The following is a 19,601-nucleotide window of genomic DNA, read 5'->3' on the forward strand; positions in this document are numbered from 1 at the left end:
ATTCTCTTAATCTCTTATCTTCCTTATTATTCGTTTGTCTTCTCATCTCTAAAATATTATACAGACTTTTGGGTATTTTTGACATTATTTGAATTAAAGCTATACTGTAATCATGTAAATACTTAATAGTAGCTTCCTCTAATATCCTTTTACCATTCTCATCAAAATTTTCATACCACTTAGACATTGGTTTTAAATTACCATTCTTAACAATCTCATCTACACTTTGATCTAAGGACATAGGAGGTTTAACTATAAATTTTGCTTGCTTGATTAACTCATCTATTCTGGAGGTTTTTTCTTTCTTGCTGGATGGATTCTCCTTAGCAAATTTAGAGGCCTTAGCTACTTTTTGCTTTACCTCCTTCATAGCTTCATCAGACTCTGTTTCTTTATCATCCTTTACAACCATTAATCTTACTTGCTTCCTCTTCTCTCCTTTGCTGGATGGCTTGACTGGAGATTTTGTTGTCTTTGCGGGACCAAATGGGGGTGCAAAGCTTGTTGAGGGTTTAGGAGAAGAGACTTCTAGTATGTTCCTTTCCCTTTCTTTTTAGACAACCTCCCTTGAGATCCCAATTCTTTCTGCATGTGCTTCAACTTCTTTCTTGACTTTCTTCTGGATCTCTGGCTTCTTGAATTCCTTGCACGATTTCAAATCCTTCTTAGCAAAGGTGCCAAACCTCTCCTCTGATGGATGTACCAGTTTTCTCAGGAGGTGTTGTGCATAGAGCTCAAGAATTTCTTCATCCACCTCATATCTCATGGGCATTATTCATGAGGTTCTCGGTTCAACAACCTGCATTAGACATTAGCATGTGTCCACCTTGTAACAGATAGTGTCTTGACATTTCTCAACTATGGACTTAGGGATTCTCTCCCTTTCTTTCATTACACTTTGGAAGTTTTTGAAATAACCCTAGAGAGTGGATTTTCAGGTCTTAATGTCTCCAATGCTATGTAGAAAATCTTTGATCTGGATGGCTATCGGTCTATCATATGCCCACTGCACTTCACCTATCTCCAGTACTTCATTCATGAAGAAAAATTACAGACACAGAATTAAGGTTCCATACTTGAATGGATGCTTCTTGTCTTGTTTGATCTTCTATAAGTTCTTTACCAGCTTACTCCAGAGTAGTTCACATAGATTATACTTCTTGTCTTCTTGGAGCATTTCATATGCAGCGTAGATAGCTGTTCTAGAGACAAAATTTTCTTTGCTAGAGCTGTAGATCTTATATCCTATCTCCATGGAGGCAAAAATAATATCATTTTCAAGAATATCACTTATAGTCATTTCCCTTTTATCAAATTGTAATCTAGTTGCATCAGTAACCGTCTGATTCTTCATTGTCCTCAATGAGGGTAAGTCATCGATTGAGCATAGACCAGTAACAACCTTAATTGCATTCTTTGTGATCTTGTATGACTTATACAACCACATAAACTTATTGTGCATTATTCTTAGCATGTACAAGACCCATTCATTTTCATCGAATGATGAAAAATTGACAAATTGTAGAAACCCTTTCTCTTCTAGTACTTTACATTCAGATTTGGGCTGGAAATTCTCATCTAGCAGTTGACTATTGTAAAGATTTAGCAAATGAGGGTTTCCTAACTCCTCGATGGGGCAATAAGTGTAAACCCTAATATCTTTGATATAAAAAACACCATAGGGAACTGATGAAAACACACTTTTCGGATCATCTTGAACAAAAATAAAAGGATGTTTCTTAAAGTTGGGTTGATCTCTATCGGTTACATCAACGATTAGAGAGGTTGCAATTCCAAAGGCAACCATTTCAGAAAATTCAAACTTGAAAAGTTTCACCAATACGTACCTTTTTGATTGGATAAGGGTTTCACACAACAAATCTTCTTGCGGCTTCAATCTCTTGGATAGTTTGCTTGCAGATCTCTCTTCTCTTCTTCTCTTTAGATGCAAAGCGAGAAATGAAAGAATAGATTTGCCTTATATCATTCACACATCTAACTTTTTAGTGTAATAAATGCACTTTACCCCAGTCTTTCAGATACTCAACTTTTCCAAAATATTTTACCAAATTCATCTGCAGATCAACTTCATTACACAATTACTTCCAGAAATCCTTTCAAAATATTTGTAATCATCAAATTCAACTTTTGTAACCTACTGGATTCAGGCACAAAAAATTATTAGGGGGTTTGCAGGATTTTCTTGAAACCCCCCCAAGGCCGGATGCCTTAGATTAGTTACTGGATGAAGTTCCAACACTAGAATCAGGTGCGGTTCCACTTCCTGCTTCATTATTTCTCTTCTTAACCCATATCTTCCTTCTGTTGATCTCTGATCTCCTCAACTTTTTCTTTGCCCTTATCATTTTCCTTCACATTTATGCTCTTTTCTTTCAGACCCTTCCTAATCATATTTTTTCTTCTGTAGTATCTTGCAATGTGACCAGATTTATCACGAACATAGAAAACAACATTTCCTTGCATAGGCCTGAAGTTCATCTGATTTGCTTTTGATCTTCACTGATTAGAAACATGTGCAAATCTACCACACGCATAACATCTGGCATTTCTCCTATTTGGAAATTTATTCATCATAATTCTGCATTCATTTGACTTATGACCATACTTATTGCATTTGAAACATTGACTAGAGAAAGATGGACCATTCTGATTCATTCTATTTCTGCCTTGACTAGCCATATGACAAAATTTATTGCAAACAAAACAATTACCATTGAACTTATGAGAATTAGGTTGCCTTACTGGAGACCTTTTAACTTTGTTCTTCTAATGTACTGATTTGGTATTGCCTTGACCAGATCCAGAGCTTTCACATTTCTCAAATCCAAGACCTCTTGTGTCATTAGCATTATTCTAGCTTTGAAGCATCTTATTAAGCTTGGTTGAGCTGATTCTGAACTTCTCCTTATACTCATTTACAACTTCAAGATCATATCTAAGAAGAAGTATCTATCTTTCAAGATCTTCCTCATGTTGTCTGGAGTCTTGTCGGTCAAGCTTTAATTGGTCATTCTCACAATCAAGTTTGCAACATTTATTAGACATGTGTTTCAATAAATGAGTAAGATTCTCCTCAGTCTTCTTCCTTCCCTCAATCTCCTTTGTCAATTTCATCACAATAGATTCCATCTCACCCTTCTGAACTGCATTATCTCTAGAAAGTTTCTCTCATTCCTCTGTCTTCTCCTTCAGGACTTGGTCATCAATGCTTTGGCTTTCTTTCTCCTTTATCTTATCAACAAGTTCCTTTCTCTTTTCTCTTGACTTGTTCAATTAATCTTTCAATGACTGAATGTGTTACAAGTGTGGTTGCCATTGCACCAAAAGATCAAATTGTTAATGCTCGAGACAACCACTAGACTTATAAAATCCACATGAGGTGGTTAAGCCATGTCACAAAATCAAGCAGTGCACTGCACAACACAAGGAGACCAAGGGCACACACCTTGCAACAATCCCCCCTGCCCAACACAAGCGAGGGATTGAACCTGTGACCAAGCTCTAATACCACTTGTTACAAGTGTGGTTTTCATTGCGTCAAAAGATCGACTTGTTAAATCCTGATACAACCAATAGACTTATAGAATCCATAGGAGGTGGTTAAGCCATGTCACAAACCCGAGCACTACACTGCACAACATAGGGAGACCAATGGTACACACCTTGCAATCAAATGAATTTATCAACATCCTTAAGATTTTCTTTCATTTTCTAGACCTCAGCTTGTGATTGATCAAGATCCTCAAGAGCTACAATAAGATGATGTTGAAGAATACTAGAATCCGTTGACTCAGCTTCCCAAATCCTCCTCAAGCTATTTGGTTTCTTTCTAGGGACTAGGCTCTGATACCAATTGTTGGAATCAAGGAACATTGAGAGGAGGGGGGGGGGGGGGTGAATTAGTGTTCTACAATCTTTAATATTATTAATCCAATTCTTCAACCATCTAATGTAAATCAACAAAAGAAAGATGCAAACACATAAAGAAAATATCCACAACACCATAACACCAGATTTATACGTGGATAACCTGGTTAAGGGAAAAACCATGGTAGGATTGAGACCCACAATATTAATATACTCTATCAAAAGTATATAAGTATCACATAAGGGGAATGCACATGCATTTAGGCACACTGCCTAGAGCTGACTGCTCTAATTACAATGAGAGCTACAACCCTGAAAGGCTCATTGCCTTACAAAGTGATTACAAAAGATAATTGGAATGTCTGAACTGATAAATAACATCTACAAATGCCAAAATATAGTTCCAGTTAAGCACAAAATAAATAATCTTACACTTCTCTGCTACACTACTCTGTTATGATGTTCTTCTATATTTCATAGCACAAATCCTTTACTTGCACATGTGAAACTATGCACAATCACTCACAAATGATTTTCACACCCACCGATATAAAAAAAATGATCATATCCATCGATCTTTTATATCCGCAACATCAAATTAGACCTTCTACATGTCATCCCAAAAACTCATAACATGCAAATGAAACATGTATACCAAGTCTGCTAAATCTGAACCAAAACAATCATGCAGACCAAAAAGAATTGTCCACACACTTCCCATATGTTGGCCGACCATCCTCGAACACAAAAAAATAACCACCAAAATTGATCCACATAATCCGCACAATGATTATCCACATGAAACTGCTGATGAACAATGTTCTATCCAAAAACCTGTATATCAGATCTTCTAAAGCACTCAAAAATCATCATCGAAGGCTAATATCATGGAATATGGTACTAGATACATCTATCAAGCTTCCCTTAGCTCCGTAACACAAAATATTCAACTGAAGTGAAATTCGGACCAAAATGCTAACTTCTGTCAGACGCCCTGTTCTAGTTCATTGGACTTAACCAACTCTTCCTTCTATCTTCCAGTAGGATTAGATCACATACTATGGATAGAATCTCTAACTTGAGTTGCCATCAATGAAAACATCTAATTCCTAGTGTAGTGTCTCTTGCCAATAGGTGTGTCTTTTGGATGTGTTCCTTGTTGTACCCTCATGAGGTGTTGACTATCTTATGTTACACTGGGGCATATCTTCTGCTCGTTGTTATTCTAGCACCATTTCCTTAGGGTCTTTGTAACTCTATGTGGTGCTATATTAGCCTATGTGTCTATTTATATGTGTCAATCCATGCATTGGGTGTGAAATTCAACCTTGGTTCCTTATACCCTTGTGACTCACATGCAATGCTAAATCAAAATAAGTGCTCCCTACATGGCATCCAGTTTCATAGGTGCTCATGCTCTATGATGCTCTATTTGCACATGTTCATTGCATTTGTATTTTTTCCCCTCTTTCTGTCTTCTTCTGGTCTTCCATCTTGTCTATTGGGGCATTGTTTCTTTAGAGACACCGTCGAGGCCTCTGTTTCCCATGCACCCTCTTGAGGGGGCACCCCTTCCCCCGTCCTCCTTCCCTCGTCCTCTATCCATTGTCAGTGCAGTTTGGGGAAATTTTTTGCCTCGATCCCTTTTTGTTTGAGTCACATGTGTCTTATTGTCTTCACATCGATGCTATTCTAGCACCACCGCGAAGAAGGGCAAAATGTAGATACTTAAATTTGACTAATTATTTTAATCTAATCAAAACTCCTAAGCTGCTTGTATTAATTGATAATTTATATTATTTAATTAAAATAAAGCTTTCCTTTTGGCTAAATTAATTAAATGAAGCCATGTCCCATAGCCAAATTGATTAACCAATCTCTTAATAAATTAACCCACCCCTTTTCTTCTAATCCTTGATTTAATTAATAAAATTAATTAATTTCCCTTTTCCATCCCCTTAATTGAATTTAATTAAATCAAATATTCCATTTTGGTCACATGTCTACTAACCTACACTATCCTTCTAACCCAACCCATGTTGGAATTTTTGATGATTGATGTTGTGATTGTCATTGATGGACACACACTTGATTTGAGATCACTTTTTGTATGTATAAGTTAAAGCTCAACCGGTATAAGTTTCAACTAGTATGATGTATTATAGTCTTTAGACTATCGGTGTTTTGCAAAAAGTGTTTACCGATCTCAAGTGGTATGAAGACCCCAAGCGGTTTGAGGATCTCAAGTGGTACGAAGGAACAAAGCGGCACAACTCATTTTTCCTAGTCTTCATTTTGTCAAACCGGTATTTTGCTTAAACCAGTATTTTGTATGAACCGGTAATACTCTGTGATGAGTTACCAATCGACATTTTGTGATGAGTTACCATCGACCGATTGTTTTGCGGTGCCGACACTTTGGTGGTGCATTTGTGTCATGTTACCAAAAGTGTCCAGATGCATCGAACCTAGGAAATTGTATTGTAATCCTATTGGACCGACCTGAAATCAGATTCCTTTATAAGGACATCATGTCTAGGGTTTTAGGTTGTTGCTAGGGTTTAAAGTGGTTGATGAGTTTTTGTAAGTGTGATTATAGAAGAGAAGTTCAGGTTTGTGAGAGAAGGTAGAGTGTGAATGTGTTGAAGACTAAAGTAATGCTGGAATGCATTAGGAATGAGCTATCAAGGATCTAACCAAGCAATCTATGCTATTTGCTAGATCACTCACTTGTTGATTATTCACATCTTCGACAAGTCTAAAGCCCTTAATCGGGTAGGCCCAAAAAGACTTTTGTAAATCCTCTAACAAGGTGGTTCACATCTGTTGATCTAAAATCCTCTAGCAAGGTAGTCTTTAATCAGAGTTATCTCCTAATAGAGATTGAGATTCCTAACAGGATCTGTTCTGGTAAAGAACATTGCATGACCTTAACTAGTCTGGTTCCTATTCTACAGATAGTTACTTGTGAGTTTCATCTCACTGTGGTTTTTCCCATTTGGGTTTCCACGTCAAAATATCTTGTGTTATGGTGATTGCGCTTCTATGAGTGAATGCATTATTTTCTATTTGGTTTGCATGTGTGCTAACCAGTTTGTTTGCTAAACTGTTTTACTGGTTTACTGCTAGACTAGTAAAGTGTTTAAGTACAGTAATTTTTGGCATACTAATTCACCCCCCCCTCTTAGTATTCATCAATTGGTATCAGAGCCAACCTTTCTATAAGTCTAACCACTTGGAAAGAGATATGGGGGAATACACTGTGAGGGAATTTACTCATCGGCTCACTCAGTCTGAGCAAGCCTATGATAAACTTATGGTCAAATATAAGGCCTCTCAGGCAAAAAGGAGAGAACATGCTGAAAAATTGATGGAGCTAACTGAAAATAGTTCCTCTGATGAAGTGGACATGGAAGCCCTAATTCAAGAAGTAGAAAATCTGAATGAATCTAATTCCAACTTGAGAAAAGAGTTGGAAGGACTGACTATTCGAATGTGCCAAGAGCTTGAGAACCAGAGGAAAGCTGAAGATCTTGTAAAAGATAGAGATCATGAGATCTCCAAGTTAAAAAAAGAAATCAGTGTCCTAACCGCTCAACTCCATGCGACCAAAGTGGAAAAGGAAGACATGCAAGGAGAACTGAACATAGCCATCTCCGAGAATGCAAACTTGATGGAAACAAATGCTACTATTTCCAAAGAACTCTCTGAGTCAAAGGAAATTCTTGCTAAGTTCAACAAGAGTACTGTTGAGCTAGAGCAAAAGCTTGAATCGGCCAAACCTGTCAAGAATACTGATGGACTTGGTTACTCTGGTCATGAGGAAGGTGCGACCTCTGGTGCAAATGCCGAAGCATCGAAGAAGCAACCGACATTCAAAGGTAAAGGTAAGCAAAAGTTTAAACCTGTTTGCTTTATTTGTCTTAAAGAAGGACATACTGCTAATGTGTGTAGGAGCAAAGCCTACAATAATTTTCCTTACTTTATAAACAATGTACCTAGATCCAATAAGTTCAATAGTAATTGTTATGCATGCAACAAGTTTGGGCATAGAGCATCTGAATTCAAGTCTGTTATGAACAACACTGGAAGATATCCTTAGAGGACTCAAGGAGTTGGTCCAGAACCTTTTGTGAACCGAAATCCCATCCAGTTTAATACCTATAGTCATTAGTCAGGCATCGGTGGCTATCAAGCGACAACCGGATGGAGAGAAATCTGTGTGATTTATCATGGTCATGGTCACACTGCTACAACATGCAGAAGGAAGAATGGAAACAATAATAATGGACCTTGGAGAGCACCTGGAATGGTTTGCTATCACTATAACAAACCGGGTCACATTGCCAGATTCTGTAAAACAAGAAAGAACATATCAGATGACATACCGGTCACTCCAAAAGAAAAGATTGATATTGAAATTGTTCAAGCGAATATGAACAAAACCTGGAAAAAGAAACCAGGAGTGTTGCAAGAAGAACTAGTTTCTGCACTTAGTGTGGAAATTTTGAAACCGACAAACTAAGCATCATAAAAGATTAGGGGGAGAAAACGGTGAAATATCTCAAACCCCCGGTTGACACCGGTAAAAGACCTTAATCGGTATGAGATACCTGTCAGTCGGTAGAAGACTGAAAATGGTAAAAGGCAAATTAGGGTTTACGCCCTAATAGTGAAGCATTTATTATGGTAGGTGGAGAACCTGTTTAAAAGGAATTTTCAAATCATTTCTCACTTATCATTTTTTGAGCGCAGAAAAGTGATTTACACTGCGATTCAAAGAATTTATTAAAATCCTAAAGAAGAATTTGAGGTAATCATCTATTGGAGAAGTGTAGAACGCAAAGCGGTATTTCAGTAACCAAAAGAGTGTGAAGTGAAGTTTAAATTGTGAAGCCCTAAATTTCTATCTACAAAGGTATTTTTCAAAATTCACTATTTATCATGGCTTCCGCATCACATGCTAGCTCTACTGCACCCATTGATTCTATGGACTTTATTCAACAGAAGTCAAAATACAATGCCCTGTCTCAAATACCCGCTGGTGTTATAGTAGTTGAAGGCATTTTTGATTACATAGACTGTAAAATTGAAGACCTAGGGTCTCTTGTGATCCACTCCTAGTTAAGTTTGTTTTGCAGGAAGGATAAGAAGATTAAACCAAAATTCAGTATTCTGGAAAAGAAGAAACTTCACAATGCAGTCTATTTTCTTGAAGAATTTTCAGATGATCACATTTGCATTATTCTAAGTAGGGTACACGATGATAAGATGTACTTAGAACAGATGCATGGTATCACACCTAAAGCGATTGATGCCATCACCATTTTATGTAACATAGGGGTAGTACCAGCCCTAAGGAAGGTTAGCAAGACTGAAACGTCCAAGCTCACCGGTTCAGTGAGTGATTCATGTGGAATGACCGTCAACTCAATTAAGGATGATCTGGTCAAGTATGCCTGCATGGTGATTGGTTACCGGACATTCTCTGCTTGCAGAATTAATTCTGTCTCTACTGCAGTGGTAAATGCCACCTACAGGATGATCAAGGAAGATGCATCATTTGATCTGTGCACTTGTATGCAAAGACAACTTTTGTTGAATCTTAATTTGATCAAATAAGACAATGCACTGAGATTTAAGTTTGGACAACTACTAGTTGGGTTGATCTTTTACTTCCAAGGCTACTTTCCAGGAGTAGGTGACATTCAGTGGTCTGCTGACCAACCGGTGACAAAGGAAATCAAGGAAAGCCTACAAGCGGTTGGAACCGACTATTCGGAAGTGCTAAACAAATACTTTGATGAGTTCAAACGCAAGATGAGCCAAAGGATAAGATTAGCCGGTGATATAGTCAAAAAATATGAGGAAGACATCTGGTTCACCATCAAAGTGGATGAATGCATAATGGAGGCCATTGAGCCCAGACAAGAAGAAGTGGAGCCTATGGGCTATGAGGTAATGTATGATATGCTGGACGGGTATGCTTCTACCCTAATCGCCTCACCCCTTGATCCTAAGGAAAAGAGAACTGACACCTATTTGGAAAGGGTTACACCAGTTGTAGAACCCTCAGTAAAGAAAGGAAAGGCAGTGCCTTCAGCATCGACATCAGCTACTGCAGCCAGTCCCAAAGTGACCAAGCAGTCATCAGCTACTGCAGCCAGTGCCAAAGTGACCAAGTGGTCACCAAATAAGAAGAAACCAGAAGCAATACCTGCAAAAGTCTTTGAGAGGAAGTGGAAGACAAAAAGAAATACATCGAACTTAGAAGAAACTGTGTCAGAAGAATTGCCTAAGAAGACTAGGCAAACGAAGAAAAAGACAAAGAATGAACTAGCAACATCTGCACCGGTAAATATTGATATTTATTCTTACAAACCTTTGACACATTGTCAAAAAACTATAAAGAATATTAGGAGAAAATTGTTGAATGATTTAATTGATTGTTTTGATGACTTCAATGATGATGAAAAGGAAGAAGTTGAACAAGAAATCATTAAGTATTTGTGTGTTAATGACCGGTCGCCTTCATAAATTAGATCTGAGACACTAGATCCTTTGTATAATTCTTTAGACAACAAATGGTGCATTGCCATAGAGAAGGAATAGGAAATAAGGGAGAAAGTATTTGCCCAATACTTTCTTGACCTATCCAATTCTGAGCTATTTGAAGTCGTTAACCAAAACAAAGGACTCTTCTTCACTAGAAGGAGAAGACTCTAGTTATTAGAAGGGAGAATTGATGATGTTGAAAAGGACACTCATCTTCATATGATGACTACTGTACATACTCATGAAGCATGTCAAGCCAACAAGAAGGCTGAGCAAGAACCGAAAATATCAAAATCGGATGAAGTATATGATAGTGAAGGGGAACTGGTCATTGAATAAATGGAACCAATTGATGTTGACACCTTAGATGGTGAAAATGTTACTCAAGGTACACCATCAAAAGGAATAGGATAGGAGAAGTAGGCATAAGAAGAAAAGAAGCAATAGGAAGCAGAAAAGAAGAAACAGACAGATGAAGAGGATAAGAGAAAAGAAGGGGAAAAGAGGAAAGACGAAGAGGATAAGAGAAAAGAGGAGAAAAAGAAGAAAGAGGAAGAGGATAAGAGAAAAGAGGAGGAAAAGATGAAAGAGGAAGGGGATAAGAGAAAAGAAGAGGAGAAGAAGAGAAGAGAAGAAGAAAATAAGAAACAAGAGGAAGAGAAGAAGAAGAAGGAAGAGGAAAAGAAATAATAGGAGAAGCGGAAAGAGGAAGAGGAGAAGAGGAAGAAGGAAGAGGAGAAGAAGAAGGATGAAGAAGAGACGAAGTGAAAAGATGAAGAGAAGAGACAAGAAGAAGAGAAAAGAAAAAAAGAAGAAGAGGAGCAGAGGAAGGCTCAAGAAGATAAGCAAAAATCCAAGGACAAGGAAGCAGCGGTAAAGAGAACACAGGTGGAGACTCCAATGGCAACCGATAGTCAGGCTAAACCAGCTGACATTACTAGTCCCATTGACCTCCAGTCCATAAATGAATCTGAGTTGCTGTAGAGCATTAAGGTTTCTCAAGAACGCCTGGAAGTGATAAGGTGGAAAAAGGAGCAAGATGTGATCCAAGCTGCGGTGGACACTCTTACCGGTTTGATACTTGGTACGAACCTTCCGAGTATCGATTCCTCACTTGCACAATTGAAGCTCCTATGCACAGTTGTAGAAGACCTGGTGCAAAGCCTGGAAGAGGTTGCAGAAGAAAATTCCAAGAAGGAACATCAAAAGGCTCTGGACACTACCTTGGTGAGAAAGTTAATAGAGCTCCGGTCTAATCTTTAGAAGGCACAGAAGGACATTAGAGATGCAATGGATGAGGGTAATCTACTACTTAGCAAGATTTGCCAACCTCATTTATTCTGTGCTGATGTGCTCACTTAGAAGGACAAACTACAAACTAATATGCAGTCATTTATTAGCACCTTCAAGATGCCATATGACTCCTTCTCCACATATGGCCAAACTGCTAACCGGTTTCAACTTCAGTCTGCAAGACTAGAGGCAGAGATAAGTATCCAGACATGAAATTTGTAGGAACTTCAACTGGTCCTACTGCCAAGACTGCAAATTCTCCAGAAATGCTACCTCAATATAGATGCCCTAACAGTTACTCAAGAGATGAGTACCATGGATGCCATGGAAGAACAGGTCTCCCAGATGCAGATAGAGAAAGAGGTGGCTACCTCCCTACTTGAGTCATGGTCCTTATCCATGAAGCAATTTTTGCAGGACTTTAAATCAGTTTTTGACAAGTTTTACTCTTTACTGTCATAAACACTTATTATTTTAATACTAATGAAACAGGGGTTAGTCTGCAATGTTTTTGTCATTGTTGGCAAAGGGGGAGAAGTATAAATTTTGATGTATACTTTCATGTTATTTCTGTTAAGGAGTAGTATACATTGTATTTTCTACAAAAGGGATAGTGTATATGCTTAGGGGGAGTAATTTTGTTTATGCCATAATTTTGTTGTAAAACACTTAGATGTCAAAATTTTCCTAAGTGTTGCCATCAATGCCAAAGGGGGAGATTGTTGGAATTTTTCATGATTGATGCTGTGATTTTTATTGATGGACACACACTTGATTTGAGATTACTTTTTGTATGTATAAGTTAAAGCTCAACCGATATTTGTTCCAACCGGTATGATGTATTATAGTCTTTAGACTATCGGTGTTTTGTAGAAAGTGTTTACCGATCTCAAGTGGTATGAAGACCCCGAGCGGTTCGAGGATCTCAAGCGGTACAAAGGAACGAAGAAGCACAACTCATATTTCCCAGTCTTCATTTTGTCAAACCGGCAACTGATATTTTGCTTAAACTAGTATTTTGTATGAACCGGTAATACTCTGTGATGAGTTACCAACCGGCATTTTGTGATGAGTTACCATCCACCGATTGTTTTGCAGTGCCGACACTTTGGTGGTGCATTTGTGTTGTGTTACCAAAAGTGTCCAGATGCATTGAACCTAGGGAATTGTATTGTAATCCTATTGGACCGACATGAAATCAAATTCCTTTATAAGGACATCATGTCTAGGGTTTTAGGTTGTTGCTAGGGTTTAAGGTGGTTGATGAGTTTTTGTAAGTGTGATTATAGAAGAGAAGTTCAGGTCTATGAGAGAAGGTAGAGTGTGAATGTGTTGAAGACTAAAGCAATGCTAGAATGCATTAGGAACGAGCTATCAAGGATCTAACCAAGAAATCTATGTTATTTGCTAGATCACTCACTTTTTGATTACTCACATCTTCGACAAGTCTGAATCCCTTAACCGAGTAGGCCCAAAAAGCCTTTTGTAAATCCTCTAACAAGGTGGTTCACATCTGTGGATCTAAAATCCTCTAGCAAGGTAGTCTTGAATCGGACTTATCTCCTAACAAAGATTGAGATTCCTAATAGTATCTGTTCTGGTAAAGAACATTGTATGACCTTAACCAGTCTAGTTCCTATTCTGCAGATAGTTACTTGTGAGTTTCATCTCATTGTGGTTTTTCCCATTTGGGTTTCCATGTCAAAATCTCTTGTGTTATGGTGATTGTGCTTGTGTGAGTGAATGCATTATTTTCTATTTGGTTTGCATGTGTGCTAACCGGTTTGTTTGCTAAATTGTTTTACCGGTTTACTGCTAGAATAGTAAAGTGTTTAAGTACAGTAATTTTTGGCATACTAATTCACCCCCCCTCTTAGTATTCATCAACCCCTATCCTAACCCATTGGTTCTAACCAACCCTATCCTCCCAACCAACCCTATCCTATCCTATCCTAACTTCCCCTCACATGTGTGTGCACACTCATAACTCCTTGATTTCCTTAATATTAGGAAATTGAAACCAATTTTGGGTGGCCTCTTGCCAAAATGGACATGTGTCATTGAGGACACAATTCAAGCCCCTTCTTGACATTTGTCCCACTTGGGGACATGTCTTCCATTGTTGAGCCACAAACAAGTGTGGAATCTCATTCCACATGGCACCCTTAAGATTGTCGCTTGTCCTCCTTGAGGACAAGTGTTGCATTTTCACAATCCCTTCCTCTCCTTCCAATTTTTATTTACGCCCTACTTCTAATTCAATCAATTTATCCACTCTCACTATCCATAACCTCGTAATGCCACATTTCATGCATGTTTTTAAGAAACCATACCGATATCATGCCAAATTTATACTCATATCTTGAATCCAATTCACATAATCCCGCATCATGGAGCATAATTGAGCACATGCTATGTCATGGAGCACACATCCAATAGAATAACAAATAAATCAAAGGAAATTGGTTTGCATTTAATTGTTATTATCTGATGTTTTCAAATTTCCTTTCTAACAACGTTCTCAATCTTAAGGTGTTTGAGTGAATTTAGTGTTAGCTTAGATTGCTTAATTTAGGTTTTAAATCATTCATATTTCTGCACACAGTCATGTTATTGCATAAATACTTGTAATCAAATCTAAAGAGTATTGCATCATCAATATTCAATCAAGCATTACAAATTTGAGGTATAATATTCAAAATCTACTTCAGTATTTATATTTCCTATCTCAATTCAATTCAAGGTTAATCCTGAAACCACCTAAGGCAAACCCCCATCAGTAACCCTATTTCCTTCTTTTTGTGTGTAGGGAATTGTCTCAGGAGTTGTGAGCAAGGAATCTGATAGAGTAGATAATGGAAATCAAAGTCATCTTTTAAAGGCACAAAAAGTAGAGGACTAGGATGACCGACTCCCCTCGATCCCAAGAATTTATAATGACCTTCTGACAGTGGATTATGTGCATCATCTTGACCTAAAAAACATTATGTTTCTCTACACTCAATATTTGGAGGACCAAGGTGACCTTCTCCCTTAGTATTGACTGTATAAACTTTCTATCATAGGGTTTGATCAATTTTCCATCCTCAAATCTAGGTTTACAAATTTGTATGATATTTGGAGCATTCTATTATCATTATTTTATGTCAATTTCTCATCATTTTTCTTAGATCTAGCATTGCAAGTTAACCCTATTTTAAATTCAAATTCAACTCAAACAAGGAGGAATTAATCTCATCTATAGTCAACACTTTTAGGATTGGATCAATCAAATTCAATTCCCTCCTTAATGTAAGGTTGGTCCCAAGTGAAGATAGTGGCTTTATTACCATGTTGGTGAAGCCCTAATTCCAACACCTTACATTTTGGTGAACTCGATGCTTCTTACATTTTGTATATTTTTGATTTGGTGTTTTTAGATATATTTTTTATAATTTCATTGTATACATTAAGTGAAATTTTTTTGGTTATTTCATACCATAAGTAGATTTAATGGAGTTTTTATCATGCTTTCCTAATCCAATTTAAAATATTATCGAAGATCTCCATAATGTGCCTTTTAATCCATATGATGATAGTTCATGTTTTTATTTCATCCATAGGTATGATTTTCTCTCTCCTAAGGGTCCTCTTACCCATTAGGACACTTTAGTTTTGATGAATGATGTTTATCTTTCTCCTAAAATGTTCCTCTCTCATAAGGATATCCTAGAGGAAGAGGATGATATCAAAAACATCTTTCTTAATGTCACCTTACCTTCCATACATGGTATTTATTGTAGAGATGAAGCATTGATGGATAGTGTTAATTATTCTACCAAAGTTTTTCTTACTTGTGAAGATCATTTGGTGCAAGAGGATGACAATATACCTTACTTTCCCAGTGATATCATACCTGCTTTTCATTTCAATGACTTTCCCTCTAGAGATGAAGCATTTATGAGTTTTTTTACCCCTCCTAAGATATCTTTTATTAATGAGGATAGAATCAATACTCCTATCAATGATCTCTCTAATGGAGAGACAACATTGAAGAGAAACATGACACCATCTTCTCATAAAGATACTTTAGTGCAATGGGAGAAAGTTAAACATGTTAATCTTAGCACATCAATCTCTCTAGATCCTTTTTATTCTCCTAGATATTACCTTAATCATCAACATATTTTAAGGCAAGTTGATGTTATGCATTTCATTCATGATCTATCTCCTAACATAACATTAAGCAAGGATGAAGCTCTAGATGATTCTCCTTTTGAAACTAACAAAGTGAACATGAATGATGATAGAAAAGAGAATATTCCTACAAAGGATATCTCTTCATCATCTATTCATCCCTTTGGCAATTCAACATGTCCTTAAAGAATACATTACAAAGACCCTCCCCAATTGTCTAATGCATCTATTCTTGATTTTTCATTACAACAAGAGAGTATTTTTTATGAGCTTCTTAAAGACAACTTAATTACTCTACCTTTGAAATATTGAAGAAATAATTAACAATGCTCGGGGCTTGACCAAAGAGTAATTAATTTGGCTTTAAGAAGCCAATATTCTTAAAGAATTAAGAAATTTTCTCAGGGCATCTTAAAGAGTTGACAATTCTGTCCAAATTTTTTGCTAGAGGTTATGATCTATTTTTCATTGTTAGATCTAGGTTTATAGCTCTGCATGATATCTATAACATTATGTTATTGTCATTTTATGTCATTTTATCATTGTTTATCCTATATCTAGCATTTCAAGTGAACCCTAATTCAAATTCAATTTAACTCAAACAAGGAGGAATTAATCTGATCTATATTCAACCCTTTTATGATTGGATCAATCAAATTAAATTCCCTCCTTAATATAAGGTTGGTCCCAAGTGAAGATAGTGGCTTTATTAATCTAGTTGGTCAAGCCATAATTCTAACACCTTACACATCCTACGATTATTACCATGATACACTCCTCAAACTATTGTTACCTATTTTTTCCCTTTAGGTCAAAAATAGCCCCCACACGGGGTACTTGGTTTAAAAAAAAATAATTCAGGGGGTTCTAAAAGGCTAAAAGTGATAAGAGTTATATCAAAGACATTTTTGATATGTGTTTATAAAGTTTAAAAAAATGGAAATTTTATTTTCTTTTACTAAGTCTTTAAATTTTTTTTAAAGAAAAATAACCTTCATTTTGACTTTGTTAATGGGAAAAGATCATGTTGAGTTATTGCAAAATGTTTTTTGGAGGGATGATAAAAATCAAACAACTAGTCCTCTTAACCATGTTTCAACATTAAGTCAAAGTTTGGATTATCCAATGAGATAGTTTACTCATGTGAACTGGTTTTATGCAAAGGAAAAGCCCTAGTTTCAATTCTCATTCATGAAGGTTTAGTTTGACACTTTGATGGTGACCATTGGTAAGATAAGTGACAATGAAAAATACGTTGCATTCATTTAGAAGAGATGCATGGCATGATGCATGCAAATCCTAGAATATCACAATTGGTGAAGGTCACATTTGAAGAGCATTTGGGGATACCTTAAGATTAAACTCATATACACCAAAGGTTAGTTTCTTATCCTACACTTATTTGAGAAACTTCATTCATAAATGAAAATATATCATTAGTGTGAAGCTGCATGGGATCTTGGACAATGATTTATTGATAAATGGTATCTACTTGATATGTTCTATATATCTCTTCTTAAGCTAAAATCTTAGGGTTCTAATGAAAAGATTAAGAATGTTGTAATAAGTAACACTTGCTAACATCAACATAAAGAAAAGACAAAGAACCCACATATGCCATTGAAGAATGTATCGTGTGAATACAATCATTGAGTGATGAACAATGAAGGAACAACAAAATCAAAACAAGAATGAAGATGACAATGTAAAAGGGTTTATGATGCACAAGCATTGTTTCAGAGAAATGATAGTGGAAACTTGATTGTCATGAGGAGTAATGTCAAAGAAAACAAGATCAAGGCACATAGATTGACTAAAATACAATATGATTTGCAGCAATAGTTCTAGCTACATGATGACAAACACAATAGTATGCAACAAGATCAACAAAGAAGCAAGGCACCCAAAGAAGAAAACACTATAATAGACAATCAAGGGTAAGCAAAACATTATGAGAGTAAAGATATCAAAGAGTTAAGGGAAATGACTGGTAAAAAAATAGTGAAATGAGGAGAATGTGTTTGATTCTTAAGATCAAACCCTCACAGCCATAGAAAACCTACAACAATGATCAATGGACATGCCTAAGAAGAGAGGTAGATCATCATCATGATCAGTAAATGATTGAAGTTCTAAAATGTATAGGGCATAAAACAAAGAGTCTTGATAGTCTTGAAGCTTAGATACAATCCTCTAGATCAAGAAAATGCATCCATAAGGGCGTTCACAGAGAAAGGTCTATGACATTAAAAGACCTAGCATAAGGTTTTTGATGAAGGGCAAGGAATACTATAGAAATGAACCACAATGTCTAGCTTCAACACATTAAAGAGTCTATGATACAACCACAAGATCTAATATAGAGAAATACTACTATAACAAAGAAAAGAGAGGTCAATGATGAGATAGATTACCATCAATCTTGAGATGTTAGTTGTAGTAGAATAATGACATAGGAGTGATCATGGATATTTTAGAAAAGGTATGATAAAATACAATAAGTAAATGAAACAAAAATAATCTTAAATCCCTTTTTTACATGTGTTGATAAGAGACAAAAGGTCACTGTCAAATCAAGGTGGATGGTCATAAAGCATAGTTACAATGATATCTCCCAAAATAGTAGTCTTAGATCAAAAGATAATACAGAGCATCCATCTATCTCTATACAAAGCCAAAATGACAATGATAGTGATGAATTTCAAAGATAAAGAAACACAAGTCATCATAGCAGTATTTAATGCAAAAAAATTATAGACATTTCTCAAATTTCATAGACCGTATTAGCATGAAGAATGAAAATACAATGAATAATCCTAAAAAATCAAAACAAATGAAAAGAAGTCAAGCATCTTTTTCACACCCTTTTCTTTGTTGTTAACACTAAAGAAGGTTATGAAGACCATGGAAGATACACTGATAAATATTGAAAAGAGGAGGACCCTTTATCCCTATTATAAAAGATAATGGCAACCATATATTGAAGACACCATATGACATAAAAAGATAGAATTTTAAAAACAAAAGGTGTCTCAAACCAACATATGGAATATAATCATGATAATGATAGATAAAAAGACATAAGGATAGGTTTTTTTACAATACCAATCAATCCACAAGAGGACAATACTATTCAATTTGAAAATAGAGGTATGTTCAATCTCAAAACACCATAGAAAGAAGTGACTGTTAGGTGTCAAATGAAATGAAAAAGACAATGAAATGGTATGAAAATATGATAAGACACAGTCATAAAGATAGTGATAGTAGTAATATAGAGATTGTGAAGCACAACAAAATGTATTCAAGGTTGGAATGACTGTGAAAGGAAGACTCAGAGTAACCCATAAATTGAAATTAATAGTATAATAATGAATCAAAAGAAGTCAAGCAATTGAAATATAGTCAAAGAACAAAACTACCAATATTCAATGATATCATTTTGACAAGGGTTTCATTTTCCAATAGTATTGCAACATAAAGATAGTCAAGAAAATATGATCTAAGGAGATTGAACAAAGGATACTAAAGCTGAATTGATACTTTTTGTCTTATTTATTAAAAATGCCATTACACACGAGAAATGATAGTTTATAGGTATACAAGGGTTATGAGTTTGATGTCAAACTTCATTATGAGTCCTTCAACGCCTAAAGGATTGGTAAGTCTCTAACTTAAGTTTGAGTTCT

Source organism: Cryptomeria japonica, chromosome 6, assembly GCF_030272615.1.
Source record: "Cryptomeria japonica chromosome 6, Sugi_1.0, whole genome shotgun sequence".
Classification (NCBI taxonomy): domain Eukaryota; kingdom Viridiplantae; phylum Streptophyta; class Pinopsida; order Cupressales; family Cupressaceae; genus Cryptomeria; species Cryptomeria japonica.